The sequence below is a fragment of the Petaurus breviceps genome, unplaced genomic scaffold (assembly GCF_028583685.1).
Source record: "Petaurus breviceps papuanus isolate PSGF00001 unplaced genomic scaffold, PetGlider_PUasm1.0 91133, whole genome shotgun sequence".
Taxonomy (NCBI): Eukaryota; Metazoa; Chordata; class Mammalia; order Diprotodontia; family Petauridae; genus Petaurus; species Petaurus breviceps.
This window is the reverse complement of record NW_027187419.1, coordinates 87,248,777-87,271,908: the sequence shown is the minus strand read 5'-3', so window position 1 is coordinate 87,271,908 and position 23,132 is coordinate 87,248,777.

Sequence of the window (23,132 nt, the reverse complement as noted above, 5' to 3'; positions counted from 1 at the left end):
TTTTGGAAGCAGCACCCTCGTGGAGGCAGAGAGAGAGACTGAGAGGATTGCAGAGGGCCATTTTGAATCGCCCTGGACTTTTGAGACCTGACCCCGGAGCTGCCAAGGACTGAGGAGACATGGCTGTTTGGCTGGTACTTTGTCTGTCTGTTTTGATGTTGTTTTGCCAGATTTGTCCACTGGTGAAAGACAGTCCTTTTGTTGAAGAAGTCCTGGAACCTGGCTGTTGGCTAAGAGCTCCTGAGACTGTCCTGCAGACAGAGAGTGAATACTGTCCACTGGTGAAGGACAGTGCTGTTGTTGCAGGGGTCTGGGAACCTTTCTGTTGGTTCAGAGCTCCTGAGACTGTCCTGCAGACAGAGAGTGAATACTGTTCACTAGTGAAGGACAGTGCTGTTGTTGCAGGGGTCTGGGAACCTTTCTGTTGGTTCAGAAGCCCTGAAGAAGGATTTTCTTGTTGTATGTTCACAGAAATCCTGGGAGAGGGTTTTGCTAATGTTTTCAGGGGTTCTAGGACTGTTCTGCAGACAGAGGATGAATTAATGAAGAGACTGGCAATGTATCTTGTGGCCTTGCTAAAGCCTTGTCTCCCCAGGAACTAAGATTGCTGAGAACTTGCCTCTTGTCAAGATGAAGAAAAGACCTCCATTTGGGTATTAAGTGCTGTGCTTAAACTTGATGTAACTCTGGGGTAGATCCAATTGTGATCCAGGGGTGGGGAACTTTTGACCTTTTTGTGTTCTATGATTGAACAAATGAATGTACTTTACTTATGGTTGGAAACTAATCTCTATTTGAGAAGAGGGGCTTTGTGGTGGACTAAATGAAGGTACAGCCTAAGGGTGGAGTAGTATTTAGAACAGGGACTTTGCAATTGATTGGATGAATGTAAGGTCCTGGGGTGGGGTAGTACTTGGAGATTATTTAATCACACTTAGTAAATGCTGTATTTTTAATGATGTCATGTTTTGATCTTCTCTGTTCTTGGTTTGTCACTGAATAAAATTGAGAGCACCTATGCTGGTATTTTGAACCTTGGGAAGTTGCCTTTCCTTGGCATTTCATTACAGGAGGAGAAAAAAAAAGAATTGTTCCTTCATGATCCTTGAGTATCGTAGGTAATCATGAATGGGACCCTGTGACTCAATGACTCTAGACAGTGACCCTGTGGATATCCTTTTTGAATCATTAGCTTAAGTGCATTTGTCTTAGGGAGGGGACTGGATCAGATGATTTCTTGAGATCCCTTCTCGATCTATTATTGAATAATACAAAGGCTGTAGGTGTATGACGCAGATGACTTCTAGATCTATGTATCCAGCCAAGGATACATCTCTTTACTGCTTTCTACTCCTAGTTATGGACCTTAGAAATTTATTTACTATATATGTGATCTTTGGTAAGTCCCTTACCCTCTTTGGGTTCAGTTGCCTCATTTGTAAAATGAGGGAATTGGACTCAGTGGACTTCTAACTCTAAATCTGTGGTCCTATGCTCTCCATCTGCCTATTGGATATTTTAAGTCAGATGTCCCATAGGCATCCCAAACTCAACACATGTAAAACAAAACTCATTCTCTTTCCCCAAAAACTCAAAGCTTCCCTAATTTTGTCAAGAGCACCACTATCCTTCTAGTAATGTAAATTCACAATTACAGTATCCTTAATGCCTCATTCTCTTTCACTGAACACATACATCAGATGCCATGTCTCATCATTTCTACCTCTTTAACATCTCTTATATGTGTCCCCTTTTCTCTATTCACAAAGCTACCATCCTAGTTAAGGTCCTCATCATATGCATGGACTACTTTAATAGCTTCCTAATTGATACCTGTCTCAAATAATCTTGCATTTATTTTGTAAATATTCATATAGCTATACATATTATCTTCTCCAATAGACTATCAGCTCTTTGAGAGCAAGGACTATTTTATTTTTGTGACTGATTGGTGGTAGTTTGTACTTTACTACAAAATGTAGGATAAATTTTTCTATTTTCACTCCTTGATTAATTGTGAAAAGGATATTTTCTTTCCTTCTGTTGACACAGTAATTCTACTATTTAAATAAAAATATCAGAGATTAGTTGGATAATGTTACATGGAACCTCTGAACTATTATAAAAAATCCTTGATCCATTTACAAAAATGAGGGCTAAATCAAAATGTGTTAAGTTCAGAATATTATGCTCTAGCTAGATGTCAAAAGCTTTCTCAGCCTTTAACGAGATAGCTAAAACCAGATTATCTTTGTTGGATAATATTAATTAGATCCTATTATTGGAGCATATCTTTAAGTTTATAATGAATCTCTTTGATTTGGGAAGATTAGTTCAGTATAAATCTCTACTAATCTTTACTTTAGAATTTTTGCTAGTATTTTGTAATCTTTGTGAATTAAAGAAATTAAGCAACAATCTTAGCACTTATTAAAATGTCACAGTAACATGAATTTCCTAATAATTTCAGTCAAAATGAACTTGTGTGTTAAAGGAGTTTATATTCATTCATGAAATAGCAAATGAATACAGCATAGAGCTAATTCAATTTTAAATAAATGTCAAACACCAGGATTTGAAGCAATCATTCAGAAACTCTACAAATAACTAGAGTAGATATAAAATAAAGGATGATTTTTTTTAAAACTTAGAAGCTGGTTTTTTTATTGCACATATTTCAGAATATTAAAGTGGAGCATAACTAATTAATCTCAATATGAACTGTTTGACCAAACTCCATTAAGAATAACATACTTCTCAGTTATCAAATTTATATGTATATATGCACACATGTACACATACACACACTATATATACTTGCATATATGTATGTATATGAAAATTATTAAAAGCTTATTAAAGCTTTTATAATATATGTAAATATATAATTATATTTATTATGTCCCATAGACATCCCAAACTCAACATGTGTAAAACAAAACTCATTCTCTTTCCCCCCAAACTCAAAGCTTCCCTAATTTTCCCTATTTTCACTCCTTGATTAATTGTGAAAAGGATATTTTCTTTCCTTCTGTTGACACAGTAATTCTACTATTTAAATAAAAATATGTCCCCAATGTCCCACTATGTCCCCAATAAATAATATAATATATATAAATATAAAACCTTATTAAAGCTGTCTTTGGAAGGACTCCATCATGGATCTAATCCTATAATTGAGGTCACTTTTTACTGATTTTTTTTCTCTATTTAAGGAACAAAATCCCTGTGGATAGACTCAAAGATTAATGAGGTTCATAAGGAATTCTATTCTATATAAATCAGCATTATAGAGACTGAAGTGTATTTTTTTGATTCATGAGAAAATTTAAAATTGGGCGTACATATTATATTTTAATCATCTTGTTTTGAAATATCTAATGGAGAAAATAAGGCTTTGACTTGAATTTCTCCAGACCTCTAAAATTTTGTTATTAATATAACCAATATATTGAATAAATAAATGAATAAATCACAAGTGGTACAAAAACAAAACTTGCAGTATTTAGAGATGTGCAAAATTACCAAGAATTATTTATGTAGAAATTTCTTAAGCATATCCAGTCAGTTAAACAGTAGAATGTACTTCAAGAGCTAGCCTAAAGTTTCATGCTGGGAAGCCATAATATTGTGAAATATGAATCGTGAGAGCTAAATGTGGATTCTAGACCTGGCCCTCTTTTGAAAAAAAAATTATTATTTTTTTCAATCAGCAAAAATCTTCCTCATATCTCTTCCATTAACCTTACCTTCAATTGCAAAAGAAAAAAAAATGATGTTACATACATGTATAATCAAGAAATACAAATTTCTGCATTGGCCATGTAAAAAAAAAGTCTCATACTTCACTCTCAGTTTTTCACTTCTTTATAAGGAGGTGGTCAGCATGATTCTTCATGACTCCTCTGGAATTGTTTGTTGTCATCATGCTGATCAGAGTGCATAAGTCTTTCGGGTTTTTTGTCTTTATAATAGTGTTGTAATTATATGTCATTCTTCTTATTTTACTCTTCATTAGTTCATCCAAGTCTTTCCAGGTTTCTCTGAAATCATCTCCCTTATAATTTTGTATAGCACCACAATACCCCGTCACATTTATATACTATAACCTGTTCATCCATTACCCAATTTATGGGTACCCTCTATTGCCTTCACAAGGAGGTCCATAAGTATTTTCTTACATACTTATTTAAAGTTTATTTTTCCTTTTTTAAAACAATATTTATTTTAAACATTCATTTAAAATTTTTTGATATCCTAATTCCCCTCCTCCCATTTACCCCTCCCCAAACCATTGAGAAGTCGAGAAATGTGCCATCAATTATTCATATGGAACTATGTAAAATATATTTTCATATTAGCCATGTTGCCAAAAAGGAAGAAAAATAAAGAAAGTGAAAAAGTTTTACTTCAATCTATACTCAAACTTTTATCAGTTTTCTCTCTGGAGGTGGATAGCTCTTTTCATCCTGAGTATTTTAGAATGGTCTTGTATTGATCAGAATTGCTAAGTCTTTCACAGTTGTTCATCATTACAATGTAGTTGTTACTCTGTGCAATGTTGTCCTGATTCTGCTCATTTCACTTGGCATCAGTTCATATAAGTCTTTCCAGGTCCTTGCGAAAGCAGCCTGCTGTAATAGCAAGCACCCTAGCATACCGAGGATGTCTGGTAGCAAAAGTTCTTTGATTTACTTTACTAAAGGAAAGCAACTTTAAAGGGGTCAACAATCTTTAATGAAAGATTAATTAAATATTAAATTTTTATTTTATTTATTTAAAGGACTCATTTCTCAAATATATAGGACACTGAGTCAAACTTATAAAAATAAGAACTATTCCCCAGAAGACAAATTGTCAATGGATATGAACAGGCAGTTTTCAGGTGAAGAAATAAAAAATTAAAAATAAATTATTAAATTTTTAAAATAAAAAATTAAATTTAATTAAATTTAAAAAAATTTAAAAATATATATGTATATATAAAATTCACTTAATTCAGGGGAAAAAGTCAGCACCCTGAACTTCAGAAAATACAAACAGAAATTATAAGCAGACAAAAAATACGGACAGGGAAAATAACACAATTCAACAGACCAACAGAGAGAGCTTCTAGCTGTCTGAACATTACATACATACTTAGTTAGTTACCAGAGAGAGAAGCACCAACATCTAGGTTTTCAAAGCCAGAGGGCTCAGTGGCTACCCAGAGTCTCATCTGGCCAAATCACACAATTTTTCCTATATGTGAGCCCCAAAACAAAAACTTACTTCAGAATATGTATACCCTTCTTCAGGGTTAGAGAATATCACAACCTTTGTGAACCACTGCCTAATTACAAAGTAACAAAAGGTGTGGGCCTTCCTGAAAAACAAGCCTCCCCCCAATCAATCCTCCTATTGGGTTCCACTTGAGGCCCAGTAAGGGGCAGGGAAGATCTTCAAATTCCCTTACCATTACACCTGCTCATCATTTCTTATGGTACAATAGTATTCTATCACAATCACATACCACAATTTGTTCAGCCATTCCCCAATTGATGGGCATCCCCTTAATTTCCAATTCTTTGCTACCACAGAAAGAGTTCTTATAAATATTTTTGTACTTATCGGTACTTTTCCTTTATATTTGATCTCTTTAGAATACAGACCTAGTAGTAGTATTGGTGAGTAAAAAGATACATATTGCTTTATATCCCTTTGAACATAGTTCCAAATTGTTCTTCAGAATGGTTGGACCAGTTTACAGCTCCATCAACAGTAGATTAGTTCTTTCATATCCCCTCCAGGGTTTGTCATCTTCTTTTTCTCTCATATTAGTCAATCTGGTAGGTGTGAAATAGTACCTCAGAGTTGTTTTAATTTCATTGTTCTAGTCAGTAGTGATTTAGAACATTTTTTCATATGATCATAGATAACTTTGATTTCTTCATCTGGAAACTGCCTGTTTTTATCCATTGACAATTTGTCTACTGGGGCATGGTTCTTATTTTTATAAATTTGACTCAGTTTCCTATATATTTGGGAAATGAGTCCTTTATCAGAAAAAACTTGCTGCAAGTTTTTTTCTGTAGTTTCCTGTTTTCCTTCTAATTATGACTGTATTGGCTTTGTGCTAAACCTTTTTTGTTTAATGTAATCAAAATAGTCAATTTTACTTCCTGTGATCCTCTCTATTTCTTGTTTGGTTATAAATTCTTTCTGCATCTATATATCTAACAGGTTAAATTTTCCATGAACCCCTAAATTGCTTACATCACCCTTTATGCCTAATTCATGTACCAATTTTGACCTTATCTTGGTATGTGGTATGAAATGTTGGCTCATGCTGAGTCTCTGCCAAACTGCTTTCCCGTTTTCCCAGAAATTTTTGTCAGATAGTGAGTTATTGTCTCAAAAGCTTAGATTTTGGGTTTTATCAAACATGAGATTACTATAGTCATTTACTACTCTATATCCCTACTATCCCACCTAGTCATATTACATGATCCTTATGATATGTTATTTTAATCTCTTTGCTAGTATTTTATTTAAAAACTTTGCATCTATATTTATTACAGAAATTGGTCTATAATTTTCTTTCTTTGTTTTTGCTCTTCCTGGTGTAAGTATCAGAATCATAATCATTTATATCATAGAAGGAATTTGACAGAACTCCATTTTTTGCCTTTTTTTCCAATTAGTTTATATTGTATTGGAATTAATTGTTCTTTAAATGTTTGCTAGAATTCACTTTTGAATCCATTTGGTCCTGGGGATTTTTTCTTTAAGCAATCGGGGTTAAGTAACTTGCTCAAGGTTACACGGCCAGTTATTTCTGGGTGTGGTGCTGATTATCTGAGCCCAGATTTGATCCCCAGGTCATCTCGACACTAGAGCCAGTGCTCTTACTGAGCCACCTGGCCGCCCTGGTCCTGGGGATTTTTTCATACAGAGTTCACTGATGGGTTATTCAAGTATTCTATTTCAACTCTTTTGTTAATCTTGGCAGTTTATATTTTTGTAAATATTCATCCATTTTACTTACATTTTTAGATTTACTGGCATATAATTGGGCAAAATAGCTCCTAATAGTCACTTTAATTTCAACTTTCATTGGTGGTACATTGACCTTTTTTGTTTTTGATACTGGTAATTTGGTTTTCTTCTTTGCTTTTTAAAATGAAATTAACCAGTGATTTTATCTATTTTATCTTTCCCCCCATAAAACCAGCTCCTTTTTTTATTTGTTGCTTCAGTGAAGTTTTTTTTACCTGTTTTCAATTTTAGTAATCTTAATATATATATTATTAAACATTTGATTTTAAAACTTTGGATTCCAAGGGGAGGCCAGGTGGCTCAGCAAGTAAAGAGCACCAGCTCCAGTGTCAGGGTGACCTGGGGATCAAATCTGGGCTCAGATACTTAGCACTACACCCAGAAATAACTGGCCGTGTAACCTTGAGAAAGTTACTTAACCCCGATTGCTTTAAAAAAAAACCCAACAACTTTGGATTCCAGATTCTTTCCCTTCCTCCCTCCCTCACTCCCACCCTTACTGGGAAGATAAGTAATTCAATATAGGTTGTACATGTGTAGCTATGCAAAACCTTTCCACAGTGGATATATTGTGAAAGACTGACTGTATTTCCCTCCATCCTATCTCACCCCCCACTTGTTCTATTCTCTACTTTGACCTTTTCAAAAGTGTGTGCTTCCAACTTTCCTCCCCCCCCCTCAACCTGCCCTCCCCTCCATCATCCCCTTCTCATCCCCTTCCCCCCTACTCTCCTGTAGGGTAAATACCCTATTTAGTGTCATTCCCTCCCTAAGCAAAATTCAATGAGAGTAAGGTTGACTCATTCCCTTTTGCCTTCCTGTTCTTCCCCTCCATTGTAACAGTTTTCCCTTGCCTCTTCTATATGAGATAATTTACCCCATTCTGTCTCTACCAATCTCCTCTCATTATATTCCTCTCTCATCTCTCAATTTCACCTTTTAAGTATCATCCTTTCCTATTCAATTGGTCCTGTGCCTTCTGTCTATGTATACCTGTACACATATATACACATACTCATATATTCATAATCCATATATCCTACTATATAGAAATATATATGTATGTATACACACATTTATATTTCCTTCAACTATTTTCATACTGAGAAAAGTTTCATAAGTTACAATGATCATTTTTCCATGTAGGAATGTAAATAGTTAAACCTTGATAAGTTCCTTATGATTTCTTTTCCCTATTTACCTTTTCATGTTTCTCTTGCTTCTTGTATCTGAATGTCAAATTTTCTATTCAACTCAGGTTTTTTTCATCAAGAATGCTTGAAAGTCTTCTATTCCACTGAATGACCATATTTTCCCCTAAAACATGATGCTCAGTTTTGCTGGGTAGGTGATTCTTGGTTTTAATTCCAGCTCCTTTGACCTCTGGAATAACATATTCCAAGTCCTTCCATCTCTCAGTGTAGATGCTGCCAGATTGGGGCGGCTAGGTGGCGCAGTGAGTAAAGCTCCGGCCCCAGAGTCAGGAGGACCCAAGTTTGATTCTGGCCTCAGACACTTAACACCCACACAACAAAACTAGCCGTTTAACCTTGGGCAAGTTACTTAACCCCAATTACCCTACAAAAAAAAAAAGAAGCTGCCAGATCCTGCATTATCCTGATTGTGTTTCCACAATATTGAAATTGTTTCTTCCTGGCTGCTTGTAGTATTTTCTTCTTGATCTGGGAACTTCAGAACCTGGCTATAATATTCCTAGGAGTTTTCTTTTTGAGATCTTTTTCAGGAGGTGATCAGTGGATTCTTTCAACCTCTATTTTGCCCTCTGGTTCTAAAACATCAGGGCAATTTTCCTTGAGAATTTCTTGAAGGATGATTTCTAGGTTCTTTTTTTATCATGGCTTTCAGCTAGTCCAATATTTTTTAAATGATCTATCCTGGATCTATTTTCTATTAAGTGATCTCTCCTGAATCTTTTGGAGGAGGTGGAAGCAGGAGCCCTGGGGAAGCCCTGTTTCTACTCTGCCATCTTCACTCCACCCCCCAATTTTAGTAATCTTTATCTTGATTTTCAGGATTTCCATTTTGGTGTTTAGTTGGGGATTTTTACTTGGTTCTTTTTTTTCTAGGTTTTTAAAAAAATTGTATACCAAATTTATTGATCTGTTCCTTCTCTATTTTATTGATATATTCATTTAAAGTTATAAAATTTCTCTTAAGTACACCTTTGGCTGCATCCCACAAATTTTGGTATGTTGTCTCATTGTTATCATTCTCTCTCTCTGATTTTTTTTTTTTTGCTTTTTGGAGGGCAACTGGGGTTAAGTGACTTGCCCAAGGTCACACAGATAGTTTTTGTGTTAAATGTCTGAGGCCTGATCCAAACCCAGGTCCTCCTGACTCTAGGGCTAGTGCTCTATTCACTGTGCCACTTAGCTGCCCCATGTTGTCATTTTCTTTAATGAAATTATTGTTTATTTCTATAAATTTTTCTTTCACTCACTCATTCTTTAGGATTAGACTATCTAATTTTCAATAAAATTTTCAAGCTATGTTTCCTCAACCTTTTATTTATATTTATATTATATTAATTAATTGATTAACTAATTAATGATCAGTTTTTTGTTTTTTGCCTTTTGGAGGGCAATTGGGGTTAAGTAATTTGCCCAACCTTACACGGCTAGTTTTTTTGTGTGGGTAAGTGTCTAAGGCTGGAACCGAACTCAGGTCCTCCTGACTCCAGGGCCAGCACTTCACTCGCTGCACCACCTGCCCCTTTTTCTCTTTTCTTTTTCTTTTTTTGGAGGGCAGCTGGGGTTGTGACTTGCCCAAGGTCACACAGCTAGTTTTTATGTTAAGTGTCTGAGGCTGGATTTGAACCCAGGTCCTCCTGACTCCAGGGCCAGTTCTCTACTCCCTTCGCCACCTAGCCACCCCATTAATGATCAGTTTTTAAGAAGATACCATGTACAGCTGAGAAAAGGTATCTTCCTATTTCCATTCAGTTTTCTTCAGAGGTCTATCATGACTGACTTTTCTAAAACTCTATTCATCGTCTTTATTTTTTATTTATTTTATGGTTATTAGATTTTTTTTTAGTTCTTAGAGGGAATTTTAGGCCCCCGTCTAGTATAACTTTATTATTTATTTTCTCCTATAACTCATTTCACTTTTTCCTTTAAGAATTCAGATTCTATGCCATTGGTATATTTATGTTTAGTAATAATATTACTTCATTATTTATGGTCCCTTTTAGCAAAATGTAGTTTCCCTTCTTATCTCTTTTAATTAGGTCTATTTTTGCTTTTGTTTTGTCTGAGATCATGTTTGCTACCCTACCCTATTTAACCTCAGCTGAAGTATGATAGATTCTGCTCCAGCCATTTATTTTATCTCTCTCTCTATCTCTCTTTTTTCAAGTGTGTTTCTTGTAAACAAACCAAACAAGAAACCTATTCTGCTATCCACTTCTGTTCTACAGGTGAGTTCATCCCTTTCACATTCGCAGTAATGATTACTGTGGATTTCCTTTCATCTTATTTTTTTTCCTGTTTATCCTTCTCTCTGTCTCTGTCTCTCTCTTTCCCATCCCTTCTCAAAAGTCTGTTTTCCTTCTGACCACTTCATTCCTTCCTCTGCTCCCCTCCATCACCCACCCTGTCCTCTCTTCTCCCCTTCCTCTCCTGCTTCCCTGTTGGGTAAGATATATTTCTATACCCAACTAAGTGTGTATCTATCTGTTTCTTCTTGTGATCTCTTTCAGGAGGTGATTAATGGATTCTTCCAATGTCTATTTTGCCCTCTGATTCTAAGATATTAGGGCAGTTTTCCCTGATAATTTCTTGAAATATGATGCTTAGGCTCTTTTTTTTAGTCATGGCTTTCAGGTAGTCCAGTAATTCTTAAATTATTTCTCCTCAGTCTATTTTCCAAGTAAATTCTTTTCTGATGAGATATTTCATGTTTTCTTCTATTTTTTCATTCTTATGACTTCGTTTTATTGTTTCATGATGCTTCATAAAATCCCCCACCAAAAAAAGGAAAGGGAAAGAAAAGGACCTAAATATATAGAAATATTTATAGCAACTCTTTCTGTGGTAGCAAAGAATTGGAAATTGTAGGGACTCCCATCAATTAGGAAATTGCTGAACAAGTTTTGGCATATGATTATAATGAAATACTATTGTGCTATAAGAAATGATGAGCAGAATCCTTTCAGAAAATGCTGGAAAGACGTACATGAACTCATGAAACATGAAATGAATAGAACCAGAAGAGTGTACACAGAAAGAGCAATTTTCATACAATGATCAACTGTGAATGACTTAGTTATTCTCATCAACACAATGATCCAAGAATTCCAAAGGACTCATGATGAAAAATGCTATCCTCTTCCAGAGAAAGAACTAATGAAGCCTGAATGAAGATCGAAACAAATTTTTTAAAACTTTATCTTTTTTTTTGTGATTTTTTCACTAATATGGAAATATGTTTTGTATGATTGCACATGTATAATTTGTAATAAATTGCTTACTGTCTCAAGGAGCAGAAAAGGTAGGAAGAGGGGGAGAAAATTTCAAACTCAAAAGGGATTTTTTTTTCAGTGATCTTTTGTATTTCCTTTTCCATTTGGCCAATTCTACTTTTTAAGGAGTTCTTTTCTTCAGTGAATTTTTGTACATTTTTTTTTTCCATTTGGTCAATTCAGTTTTCAGTGAAGTCTCTTCAGTGGATTTTTGTGCCTCTTTTACCATTTGGCTTATTCTGTCTTTTAAGGTATTATTTTCTTTTGTATTTTTTGTGCCTTCTTAACCAAGCTGTTGACTCTTTATTCATGATTTCCTTGCACCACTCTCATTTCTTTACCCAGTTTTACCTCCACCTCTCTTCTTTTATTTGTAAAAGCATTTTTGAGCTCTTCTAGGAGTTTGTTTTTGTCTGAGATCAATTCACATTTTTCTTTGAGACTTTGGATTTTCTGTGCCCCCATGTTAGCTTATTATAGTCAGATTCTTTTTTTATTGTATACTCATTTTTCACAACTTTTTTTACTTTTAACTTTATGTTAAAGTTGACCTCTGCTCCTGCAGATGGGGGAGGGGGGGTTGAAGGCACTGTCCCAAGCTTCAGGTTTTTTTGTGCTACTGTTTTCAGTAAGTTTTTGTGTTTCCAAGGTGGTATGATCTGAGGAGGGGGTGTGGTCACTGTTCTCATGATCTGAGCTTTGAGCTTTATCTAGGAAGGTCTCTTGCTCCCTTAGAGCCACAAGTGCTAGTGCTCCTCTTGGTCCTGTAACTGTGACCAAATCCTCTGTTCTCCTGCAGCCATAATAACTAGAGCTTCTCTTTGGCTTGGAACTGAGACTAAGGCCCCTGCTTTCTTGTGAGTGACCACAAACACTCTTCTCCATCCTTGAACCACCACTCCCCTGGGGCCACAAGTTCTAATGTTCCTCTTCACCCAGGAACTGTAACTAGGAACTGCCTTTGGGCAGTGCAACAGGTCCTGAACTCAGTGCCACCAAAGGTTCCCTATAATCTCTTTTTTGACGGGTTATCTGACCCTTTTTACCATCTCTGGGTTTAGAACTGCTGTCATGACTGCCTCCAAGACCTGTTGCTGGTGTTGCTACTATGTATGCTCTAAGCAGGCTTCCACTCCACTGTCACAGACTTCTCCTGCCTACCTCCTAAATTGTATTATATTAGAAAAATGTCTCACCTCAACCTTTTTTTTTTTTGGTTCTGCTCCTCCATAATTTGGCTTGAGGCAATATTTTAAAGTTGTTTGGAGGGGAATGTTGGAAGAGTTCAAGTAGGTTGCTATCTCTACTCTGGCTTCTTGGCTCTGCATCCTAGAGTTTATTTTTCTTAGAAATAATCCCACCCTTAATCTATCATCCCTCTAATCCCCCCTTCTCCTTTTCTTTATCTCCCATTTCCCTGTTGATTGAAATATATTTCTGTAGTAACCTGGGAATGTGTATATATATATATATATATATATATACATATATTTTTTTTTTTTGTTCTCTTTTGACCAGTTCTGATGAGAATGAGATTCAAGTATAAGCTGTACCCCTATTTCTTTCCTCCTTGTTGGTCTAGAATTCTACTCACATAACCATATTATGAGATAATTTTCCCAAATCTTTATCTCCTTTTATTCCCTAGTTTATTCCTCTTCCTCACTCTTTCAGTTCTTTTAAGACCATTAAGACATAACAGAACCACTCTCAGGCCTTCTGTATAATTGAACTCCCTCTATGACCCTGAAAATGATATAGTTCATAGGTGATGCATGTATCATTTCTCCACATTAGAATGTAAGCAGTTTATCCTTGATTATGATTGTTTATGTTTCCCATTTTTTGTTTCTTTTTATTTCTGAATGTGTACTTCAAATTTCCACACAATTTTGGTCTTTTCATTAGGAATGTTTGTCCCATTAAAGGTCCATTTCTACACTGTGGAATTATACTCAGTTTTGCTAGGCAAATTTTTCTTGGCAGTAAGACTATATCCTTTGCCTTCTGGTATATCATCTTACCAGCTCTCCACTCCTCTATAGTGGCTATTAACTCATTTGTGATCTTGACTATGACTCCTTTATACTTGAATTGTTTTTTGTGATTGCTAGCAGTGTTTTTTATTTGACCTGGAAGTTCTGGACTTGGGTTCTAATGATCCTGCAAGTTTTCATTTGGAAGTTTCTTTCAGGAGATGGCCAGCAGATTCTTTCCATTTCTACTTTTCCCTCTAGTTCTAGGAGATCTGAGCTTTTAAAAATGATTTCTTGAAATATGATGTCTGGGCTCCTTTTTTTGGTCATAGCTTTCAAGCAGTTCAATGATTTTTAATCTGTTTTTCTAGTCAGTTATTTTTACTTTAAGATACTTTCTATTTTTTTTCAATCTTATGACTTTTTAATTTTTCTTACTGTCTCATAGAATCATTTGTTTCTATTTGATCCATTCTAATTTTAGGGAGTTTGTAACTTGGGCAGAAATAATAAATACATCTTTTATAGACTATAGTGCAATAAGAATAGAAATTGATTCATAGAACACAAACAAAAGACAAAGACTCAAATGGAGATTTAATAATGAAATCTTAAATAATGAGTGAGCATTTGGGCAAAGTTTTGTATTTCTTGTGTCAAGCTGTTAGTTTTCTTTGCTATTCTTGTTTCCATCTATTTCTTTTCCAATTTCCCCCCTTATAATTTATAAAGTATTTTTAACTTTAACAAAGACTCTTGATTCATAACTTCTAGGAATTCTAGTTGACTTTGTAACCAACCTGTGTTTTTCTTTGAAGTATTGCTTGAAGATGTTTCAGAATCAATCTCTTCTTCTGGGTTTGTGTCTTGAGCTTCTTTGCAATCATCATAGCTTTTTAGGGTGATTTTTTTTGTTTCTATATTCTTCTAGCCTATTTCCTGGCTTTGGATTTGATGTTAGAGGTGGACTTTGTATACTTCTGGCAAGAGGATCTGGGATGAGCCTATAACTGCTTTTTTAGTGTACTAACTACTATACTATTCCAAGGTCTCAAGGAAAACTTAGGATGGATACCCATAAGCTTTCAGTGCTACTAATCCAGGGCAAAGTCTGATTGTTGTCCCCTAGTGAGTTTTTTTATAAATCTCTGATGAGGGTTTGAATCTGAACAACAGCCTTTATGTCTGATTTGAAGTCTCAATAGACTGCTGCTGTCTACAAAGGATGTGTTGATAATTTCTGCTTTTTTTACATTTGTTTGCAATATCTCTATGTCCTAGCATGTGATCAGTTTTTTCAAGTTCCATGTCAAGTTTCAGAGAAATATACATATTCTTTTGCTGTACTAGTTAGAGGACACTATAACTCTTTTAACTCTGATTTCTCTTGAAATTTGTTCAGATCCATATTTCTTTTTTGCTTATCTTTCTTTTGCTCTTTTTGTTGTTCAGCCATTTCCAGTCATGTCTGACTCTTTGTGAACCCATTTAGAATTTTCTTAGTGAAGATACTGCAGTGGTTTGCCATTTCCGTCTCCAGCTCATTTTACAGGTGAGGAAAATGAGGCAAAGAGGAGTAAGTGACTTTCCATCAGACTTACCCAAAACTGACAGAGGGATATTAAAGTCTCCTGTCACTATTGTATTAACTCTCTATATCCTTTTGAAACTCAGATAATGTTTTCTTAATGAATTTTGATGCTGTTATTTGGAGAACATAAATTTATTACTAACATTGGTTTATTGTCTATGGTTCCTTTCAATATAACATAGTTTCACTGTTTATCCTTTTTTTATCTTTTGAATATTTGTTTTTGAACTGTGTTTATAATATGATGGCACCTCCTGCTTTTTTGGATTCATTTGATGCATAGTAAAATTATTCTGAAACATCATCATACAGTACTTCAAAGGAAAATACAACTTGGGTACAAAGTCAACTACAATTCCTAGAAGTTATGAATCAAGAGTCCTTGTTAAAGTTAAAAATGCTTTATAAATGATATGGGGTGGGGGGAATTGATAAAGAAATGAGATGGAAACAAGATTAGCAAAGAAAATAATTTCACACTGTGTGTGCATGTGTGTTAATTTTTTTAAATTGTTTCTTGTAAGCAACAGATTGTAGGATTTTATTTTCCTATCAAATTTGTCGCTTTTTCTTTTTATTGGCTTGTTTAATCCATTCACATTTAAATATTATGAATTAGGTTTCTGTTTCCTCTGTCTCTCAAACTGAATTTTTATATCAATTATGTTTCTTTTCCTCTTCTGCTCTAAACTCAGTTTTATGTTCCTTTAGTTACTTCAATTTTTTAAGGTGGTGACCCTATTTTCACTGGCTCTCTTCTCCACACCTCTTTTTTTTCTTTGTCACCACTTTCATTTTAGGGTTTTGTTTATTAGTTCCTCTCTCCTGCTTTCATTTATTTATATATACTCCCTTTTTTCCTCTCAGTCAGACAGATTCCCACTTCCCTGTCTCCCTTATAGTGCTGTTCATTAGGCTTTTGAAATTTCACTTCTCCCTCTGCCCCTTTTTGAAAAAGGATTTTTTTTCACTCACTTCATTATTCACATTCTCTTTTTGTTTACTCTAGACTGTAATTCTCTGGTTTATTACCCCTATAATAATTTGCTCTTTTATTTTTCTTTATATTCTTCATACAATCAAAGTTTCCAAGGTATTCATTCTAGGCTCTGCACTATACCTACTTTCTGTAACTTACCAGATGGATTCTTCTTTTCCATCATGCCTCACTCTCAGAAATTATATTAATTATTGTTGTTGTCAAAGAGGACACTGTCAGGGGCAGAGTAGAAGCACAACCTTCCCAGGGCTCCGGCTTCCACCCTCTCCAATCCATATAAAAAGGGGACTCTAAACAAACTTTGGAGCTGCAGAACCCACAAAATGAAACAGAGAAGCTAACCTCCTGCTGAGGACAGCCTGGCAGGCCAGCAGGAATCCAGCACAGTGCTCTGGGAGCTGAGCCCAGCCCCACCCGAGGCTTCAGCCCCAGGGCAGGCCTGACCAGTCGCTGGCCAGAGGGACTCCAGATCAGCAGCAGTGGCAGTTTCCAGATTTATCAACACATAGATGCGAAGGACAAAGTGAGAGGCCAGTGCAGTCTGGACTTTGGGACTAGTAAGTGGGAGTGCGTGGCTTTTACCCCTGGGACGAGAAGCCACTGAGATGCAGCACAGCCAGCCATGTAGCAGCTTCAGCTCCTGGCCTGCAGAGTGTAGGGGGACCAAGCATCAGTCTGAGGGGTAATCGCTCTTGCTTTAACCTGCTTGGATCTGGATTGCAGTCTAGGGTGGAGGTCCTGGGGTGTGTGAACAGCTTGCCAGAGCATGTGGAGACCTCAGAGAGGGCACCCATTTAATACCTCTGGCAGCTGAGAAAACCCCAGCGTTTGGGATGAAAGCTCCCCTGTCTGGTGGCAGAGTCCTACTGTGGCAAAAAGCCCAAAAGTCAAGTAATTGAGTGGCAAAATGAGCAGGGAAAGGAAACAAAGCAGACAGAAGATTCCAACATTACACTCTTATTTCAGGGACAAAAAGGAGGAAAGCATGGAACAGGAGGAAAACAGTGAAGTCAGAATTCCTGTACCAAAAGCTTCAAAGGAAAATATAAGCTGGTTACAGGCCATAGAGGACCTTAAGAAGCAGATAAGAGAAGTGGAGGAAAAAATTGGGAAGAGAAATGAGAACAATGCAAGAAAATTATGAAATGAGAGTCAACAGCCTGACTGAGGAAAATAATACCTAAAAAAACAGACTGACTCAAATGGCAAAGGAGGCTCAAAAAGGCAATGAGGAGAAGAATGCCTGAAAAAGCCAAATTTGCCAGATGGAAAAAGAATCTCAAAAGCTTAATGAGGAGAATCATTGCTTCAGAATTAGATTAGAGCAAATGGAAGCTAATAACTTTATGAGAAATCAAGATTCTGTTAAACAGATCCAAACAAATGAAAAAATAGAAGGCAATGTGAAATATCTCATGGGAAAAACTACTGACCTAGAAAATAGATCCAGGAGAGATAATTTAAAAATTATTGGACTGCCTCAAAGCCATAACCAAAGTAAGAACCTAGAAATCATCCTCCAGGAAGTTCTCAAAGAAAACTGTCCTGATGTTTTAGTACCAGAGGGCAAAATAGAGGTTGAAAGAATCCACTGATCACCTCCTGAAAAAGATCCCAAAAAGAAAACTCCTAGGAATATTATAGCCTGGTTCTGGAATTCCCAGATTAAGGAGAGAATATTATAAGCAGCCAGGAAGAAAGAATTTGAATATTGTGGAAACACAATCAGGATAATCCAGGATCTGGCAGCTTCTACACTGAGGGATAGAAGGGCTTGGAATATGATATTCTGGAGGGCAATGGAGCTGGGATTAAAACCAAGAGTCACCTACCCAGCAAAACTGAGTATCATGTTTCAGGGGAAAATATGGTCATTCAGTGGAATAGAGGACTTTCAAGCATTCTTGCTGAAAAAACCAGAGTTGAATAGAAAATTTGCCATTCAGATACAAGAAGCAAGAGAAGCATGAGAAGGTAAACAGGGAAAAGAAATCATTAGGAACTTATCAAAGTTGAACTATTAACATTCCTACATGGAAAAACAATAATTGTAACTTATGAAACTTTTCTCAGTATTTGAAGGGATTAGAAATATATATATATGTAAATATATATGTCTATATATGAGGGTATATGAATACATATGTGAATGTGTGTATATATGTTTACAGGTATGCATAGATAGAGGGCCACAGGACCAATTTACAGGAAGAGATGATACTTAAAAGGTGAAATTAAGAGGTGAGAGGAATATTAAGAGAGGAGATGGGGAGAGACAGATTGGGGTAAACTATCTCATACAGAAGAGGCAAGGGAAGATGGTTACAATGGAGGGGAAGAATAGGAAGGCAAAAGGGAATGGGTCAATCAACCTTATTCCCATTGAATCTGGCTTGAGGAGGGAGTGAAATACACACTAAATAGTGTATCTCACCCTCCAGGAGAGTAGGGGAGAAGGGAATGAGAGGGGGGATGATGGAAGCGAGGGCAGGCTGGGGGGGGAGGGAAGTTGGAAGCACCCAGTTTTGAAAAGGGATGGGATCAAATTAGAGAATAGAACAAGTGGGACTTGGGATAGGAGGGAGGGAAATATAGTCAGTCTTTTACAATATATCTACTATGTTATTGTTTTGCATTAGCCACATATGTACAACCTATACTGAACTTCTTATCTTCCCAGTCAGGGTGGGTGACAAGGAAGGAAGGGAATGAATCTGGAATTCAAAGTTTTAAAATCAAATATTCAAATATGTATGTATACATATGTGTGTGTGTGTGTGTGTGTATATATTATTAATACCATTTTACATGTAATTGGGAAATAAGATATATAGGCACTGAGTCATAGAGATCCACTGGAAAAGTCAAAAGGAGTATGGGAGAAAATATGGGAGATAGCAGATTGGAGGAGGGGATATCCTGTGGGACTGCTATTTTGGGGCGGTGGGTAGGGGAAAAACGGGGAGAAAAATTGTAACTCAAAATCTGGCAGAAATGAATGATGTAAATCAGAAGTTCATAAAGCATTAAAAAAAAAAAGAGGACACTGCCACTTGGTATGGCACTTCTCTCCTCACTGATCTATATACCCTTTCTTGTTGACCTTTTTTTCCTCTACATTTGCCTGGAGGTCTCCTCCATGGGTCCTACTCTCCCACACCTCCAGATGCCAGTTGTCCCCAGGAGTTCCAACTCCACCCATCCCAGGATAAGTGGACTTTTCAGACACCAGTCCTGTGGACCTCATGTAGTGTAAGATCTTTATCTCTCTTCACTCATAGGGGCATTCATCATAGTAACGCCCTCCTCCCTCAAAAGTAAGGCCTACTTTTTTTCTTCCTCCTTTCTATTTTTTCTCCTCACCTAGTCCCTTGTAGACTCTTTTTCTGAGACCACTAAGGTCACCTTCTACTGATTGCTATCCCTCAATTTGACCCTGTGATCACTCACTCCTGTCTATACCTCTACTACTCTCTCTCTCTTTTTAATGTACCTCCCATGTTGTAATGTAGTCCTCAAAAGAAATATTCATCAGTAGGTAAGGTGTCACCAGGTTTTACACATAATACCCCCTATCCACTTTTCCACTGTTGCTTCTCCTAGATTCTACATTCAGCCCTGTCTCCTTGCACACATTTAGAAAGAAGTTTCTTACTGATTTTTTTTTTGTTATTATTCTGTTGCTATTGCTTTCTGAATTTATTCACTCCTCCTACATTTCAGTTTTCTGGTGTATTTGAGGTACAATCTCTTCATTTCTGTTTTTTTCTTCAAATTCTTCTTTATTATTGAGCATCCATCTTTTGTCCTGTATGATTAGGCTTGGCTTTTCATTTTAGATCACCCTGGACTGCATTCTAAGCTACAATGTTCTTAAAAACACATTGTTCAATTCCCTCCTCTTTTTTCTAGTGGGTCTGGAATAGTCTTACATTATTTAAATGTCTCTTCCTTTGTTTTTGAAGGTCTTTCTTCTGATGACTTGCAGAACTTGTTTCTGAAATGAAATGTTAAATTTAACTATTATGTGTCTTGGAGTCTGCAGCCTCTTTTTCTGGAGGTGATCTATGAATTCTTTCCATTGGAATTTCATTTTCTATGTTCAGCAGTTCTAGGCAGTCCTCTTTTTATTATTTCCTTCATTATGATGTTTAAGTTTTTTGTCCTGTCATGTTCTTCTGGGGGATCTATGATCCTTAAGTTGTCTCTACCCAGCCTGTCTTCAGGATTTGTCTGTTTTGCTTGCATAATGAACATATTTTCTTTTAATGTTATTGGTTTTTGCTTCTCTCCTTTCAGGGTTGCCTTTCACTTCTGTGGGTTTGCATACCTAATCCATTGTTTTCTCTTTTGTTTCTTTGTTGAGATTTGTCATTGCAGATTCAAGGTTTTTTATTCTGCTCATGATTTTTTTCTGTGCAGGACATAAATTCTTCTTTCACAATTGTTATTTCTCTCTAAAACCATTTAAAATAGCATGCTGTGATTCTATGTTATCTTTAGTTTTCACAGGGTCCTTTGTCTCTTCAACTCTTGGATCATTTTCCTTCATTTTGCAGTGTTTATTCATAGCTTCCTGAGTTTGTTTACTTGATCTGGAGGCCATATTTCCTTCTGTTGTTAATATTTTTCCTGTTGATTTATCTTTATGTTCAAGGTCTTTGAGAGTTCGTCTTCCCAGAGTCTTTGGTACTTTCAGTCTTTTTTTCCCTTCTTATTTTACTTATTGCTCACTTCTGACTCCCTGTAATGGCAAGCACAGAAGTAGTTCATACCTTGTTTCAGTTATTGAATTAACATCATGAGCCTTGTATCAAATCTGTTAAGAAATAGAACATGTGAACCCTAGAACTCACAAAATCCTGCAATAGGAAGGGGAGGAGCTAATAACCAAATATAAGGAGAAGCCCAGGCTAGAGACAGCAGAACTGAGAAGAAGACTCTTGTGGTGGCAGAGTCAAGAAGGAGAAAACTTGTGGTATCCCAGCACTCTGTTTATCTGCTCTGTCTGTGTTGATGTTTGTTTGTGATACTTTGTACAGAAGCTCTGGGACCTTACTGGAAACCTGAAAGAGGATTTTCTGGTTGTATATTTACAGAAGTCCTAGAGGAGGGTTATGGAGGTCCTGGGACTTTACTGATGATTTGTGCTAACCTCTTGGACCTTGTTTGTGGGTCTGTGTTGATGATTTGTGCTAACCTCTTTTTTTTTGGAGGGCAATTGGCGTTAAGTGACTTGCCCAATGTCACATGGCTGGTTTTTGTGTTAAGTGTCTGAGGATGGATTTGAACTTAGGTCCTCCTGACTCCAGGACTGGTGCTCTATTCACTGCACCACCTAGCCACGCCATTGTGCTGACCTCTTGGACCTTGTTTGTGGATCTTTGTTGATTTCTATTAATGGAATGCTATACAATACCCTGCATGCATAGTGTTCTGTCCTGAGGACTTGTCCCATTTCTTCTATTCCTAAATTCTTTGGCTCATCACCAGCAGTTCAGAGTGTATTGGAAATGGCAGTTCAGAGCCTGCTTTCCCTGGCACCAGCAGCTCAGCGCTACTAGCTGTTTAGAGCATTTCAGCACTGGTACTTCCAGGTTGCAGGCCCCAGTAGACTTTTACTCCTGAAGGTGTATGATCATGCTGATTGTTGAGGTGCATGGAAACTTTTGGAGCCTGGAGCCAGTATCTCTGTGGCATTGGAAAGAGGGAAGGGGTAGCCACAGTTTAGGGAAGGGTCATGGTGTAAGCCTGTGTCATGTCCTTGGGTCTGCTAGGGTAGCCCCACTGTCAGTATTGTGGAAGGTGGGACAAGGGTTCCGAGTGAGCTCAGTGTCAGTGAATGTACATTCCTGGGTCTGTTTTTTAAACTTTCTTTTGGATTCTTTGTGCCTGAGACCATGGAAACAGCTAAGTTGCTCTATCTGTGTTGCATATTTTCTGTTTTGGTGAGTTGTGAGAGTTGTGAAAATCACAAAGAGTGTCTAATCTGCCATCTTTTTGCTCACATTACTTGCCCATAAAAGGCATTCTTGCTACTCACTGGATTGAAAACAGGCACCAATACCAAGTTTTGATTGGTGACCCAGCATCACTTCTGCCAGTGATCACTGATATAAATTGTGGTAGGTATTAAGTATAATATTCATTCATTACAAAATAGAAAATCTCTTCATTGTGAATTATAAGGGTAGTTAATTTCATTTACCCATTAATACCATTTGTATAAAGATGGCTTAGATTGTGTTTAAAATTGTGCTGACCATTGACTTTTGTTCTCTCACAATTAAGAAAGAGAAGATGGAGGATTGCAGTTAGGAGCCCTTGGGGCAACTAATGAATTGGAAGGAAGGGATTTAAATTAGACACTATTGAAACCGTGCTATAGCCACTTTATCCCTTTCCTGAAGGATGCAAACGACTTGTGAAAAATGGAAGCATTGTCATTAAATGACCTAATATAAACCACTATCATATACAAATGGACATTATATATTTGTATAATGTCTCTAAATTGTGGAGCATAAATAGCTTTATAAATTGTTGGGTGTCTTATAAAATCTATCATCTTTTAAAAATATACACCAGTCTTGTCTTTATCAGAGTTAATTTTATGTCCAGTTAACTAAATATCATAACTTTTTAAATTATAAGCATCAACAGGGAAGCACACAGTACATTTAGTGCTTGCTGAGCAGTTAACTAATTATTTGCCATCTCTTCAATTTTATATGTTTAATAAGCCAAAATTCAACTTTTAACATCATTATCTAGTTGTCTTTTTTCCTTTCTCTCTTTCTTTCTCTTTCTCTCTTCCTTTTTCCTTCCTTCCTTCCTTCCTTCCTTCCTTCCTCCCTTCCTTCCTCCCTCCCTCCCTTCCTCCCTTCCTTCCTTCCTTCCTTCCTTCCTTCCTCCCTTCCTTCCTCCTTTCTTTCTTTCTTTCTTTCTTTCTTTCTTTCTTTCTTTCTTTCTTTCTTTCTTTCTTTCTTTCTTTCTTTCTTTCTTTCTTTCTTTCTTTCTTTCTTTCTTTCTTTCTTTCTTTCT